This window comes from Manacus vitellinus, unplaced genomic scaffold, assembly GCF_001715985.3.
Source record: "Manacus vitellinus isolate BGI_N305 unplaced genomic scaffold, ASM171598v3 scaffold_107_pilon, whole genome shotgun sequence".
NCBI classification, from domain to species: Eukaryota; Metazoa; Chordata; class Aves; order Passeriformes; family Pipridae; genus Manacus; species Manacus vitellinus.
In genome coordinates this window covers 199446-202330 of record NW_021938834.1, presented here as the reverse complement: position 1 = coordinate 202330, position 2885 = coordinate 199446, and positions in this window count along the sequence as shown.

Below are 2885 nucleotides of genomic sequence, written 5' to 3'. Positions count from 1 at the left end.
GAAAAGGGGATAGGGGCACAGGGGAAAAGGGGTGACCTGTGATACAGGGGGATAAGGGGGACCAGAGGTACCCTGGGAGTTTTAGATGCCCGATTTCCACCAGAGAAAGGAACAAACACTCAAATACATCTCCGAGACATCCACTCCCGACCGCAGCTTTAAAATCAATTCGGTGAAACCAGAGTAGGGTTTTTATTTGAAGGTGAACATAAAGCTCAGCTCCCGAGAGAGCGGCAGCCCAGGGGAGGGGAGATAAAACCAGCCTGGGCCGGGAAGGGGGAGACACACCATTGTTTGCTACAAAGGACAGGAAACGAGCCTCAAAGGGGACATGAAAGAACCTTAAAACAAATGCAGATCAGCGAGAGGGGGTCGCTGCGCTCATCTCCCAGCTGCGCTGCCCGGGGGCTGAGAGCTGCTGCTGCGGCCGGGGGGGAGTGTCCGAGGGGGGATCAGGGGACCCCTCGGGGCCCGGGACCTGCTTTCCCTCCAGGTTCAAAAGAGGGTCCCAGTTACGATTGGACTCGATGATCATAGAATCCCAAAATGGCTAGGGTAGGAAGGGACCTTACAGCTCATCCAGTTCCGTGGGCAGGGACAACTTCCACCAGATCAGGCTGCTCCAAGCCCCATCCAACCTGGCCTTGACCTTATGGCTGGACTCGATGATCTTTACAGGTCTTTTCCAGCCTAAACCATCCCATGATTCATGGGATGAAAGGAAATTATTAATTTAACTTTGTATTATAATAATATAATAATTTATATGCATAAAATCCTAGAATGTTTTGGGTTGGAAGGGACCTTTAAAGGTCACCTGGTCTAACCCCCCTGCAATGAGCATCAGTTATCATCTCCAATTAGAATCAATGACCAACTTGCTGCTTCACCTGTGGGGATGTGACTGACCTGGGCAGGGCAGTAAGAGGATGTTCTTACCCCAGCCATGGGCTGCTCTCCTGCCCCTTCAGTGCCCCCAAAACACACCTGATCCTCCATTGCCTCTGCCCAGCTCCACACTGGGCATTTTGGGAGGCTCCTTAGGAGCACACCCAGGAGGGGACACTGGTGTGGGAGCTCTCTGACATGGAGCTGGGCTGGAGAAACTGAGCCATGGTCAGCAAGGGAGGTCACAGGGGTTCCAAAAATGCATTAAAGGCAATTTTTCTATGTGGAGATATCCTTTATCTGCTCTTAAAAGAGTGGGTTTGGTTCCTCCAGAGCTTGAACCCCTCTTCTGAGTGTCACCACTTCACTCTGCTCCTCCCAGTAAAACAAGGCTGGTGTTGGAGCCAACTGGCAAAATTGACCTGCAGAGGACCAGAAAAGCCATTTCCTCCCATACAAGGCAGACCTGTGGCCTCCTGCCAGAGAAGACAATGAGGGACGACGGGGCTGGGCCCGCTGGCCCTCGTGTTCCTGTTTATTTGGAGCCTTGGTCGTGGATCAGAGAAGTTTCTCTGGCTGCTCTTTATGTTGATTTTTAATGAAGTTGCAGGCAGCAGTGCCCACATCCTGCAGGAATTTTCCTCCTGTGCCTGGTGTCATGGTGGGGGACCTTCCTGAGCCCTCAGTGAGTCCAACCAGCTCCATCACACCGTTTAAGGGCAGCTGGGCCCAAGGCCACTGCCTGGGCCATGGGCTGTGCTTGCCCTGCTGACCCTCTCCTGCCCCTCTGACGGCAGCAGCATTCCCAGCTCTGGAGTTTGTGCCTGGCCAAGGAGAGCTCTGTGTGTTCCAGAAGGGAAAAACACCATCCCAACCCCACAGTGCCAAGAGTTCCCACTGTTATCTCGTCCTTCCCTCAGCCAAGAGCCCGACCAACACCCTGCCCTTATCAGCCATGGGCAGGAACAGCCTCTGCTGGGCTGGGAGAGGGGACCTGGGATGGGGATGGGAGCATGGGGATGGGGATGGGAATGTGGCACCAGGGATAGGAACATGGTGCTGGGGATGGGAATGTGGGGATAGAGATGGGAATGTGGCACTGGGGTTGGGAACATAGGATCAGAGAATTGCTGAGGTTGGAAAAGCCCTTTGAAATCATGGGGTCCAACCATTAACCCAACACTGCCAAGGCCACCCCTAATCCACGTCCCCAAGTGCCACATCCTTTTGAACACTTCCAGGGAAGTGACTCCACCACTGCCCTGGGTAGCCTGTGCCTGACCACCCTTTCCATGAAGGAATTTTCTCTAATCTCCATCTAAACTTCCCCTGGTGCAACTCGAGGCCATTTCCTTTGTCCTGTTGGTGGTTACTTGGGTGAAGAGATCAGGCCTCACTGGCTACAAGGTCTTGACAGGGAGCTGTAGAGAGCACCTGGGGATGGGAACATGGTGCTTGAGGACAGGAATGTGGCTCTGTAGACTGGACTGTGAAAACAGAGAAGGAACCATTGTACCTACGGGTGAGAACATGGCTCTGGAGATGGGAACATGGTGATAGTGAAGGAACCATGGTGCCTGGGGATGGGAACACAGTGTTGGAGACTGCAACACAGTGCTGAGGGGTGGGAACACGTGCTTGAGGATGGGAATGCAGCTCTGGAGACTGGAATGTGAAAACAGAGAAGGGACCATGGTGCTTGGGATGGGAATGTGACTCTGGAGATGGGAACATGGTGATAGAGAAAGACAAGGAACCACGGTGTCTGAGAATGAGAACGTGGCTCTGGGGATGGGGACATGATGCTGGAGACGGAACTGTCATGTCTGGGATTAGGAACACGGTGCTGAGCCTGGAGATGGGAATGTGGCTCTGGAGATGGGAACATGGTGCTGGGGAAGGGAACATGATTCTGGAGAATAACCATGGTGCCTGGGGATGGGAATGTGGCTCTGGAGATGGGAGCACAGTGCTGCAGATGAGACTATGGTGCCGGG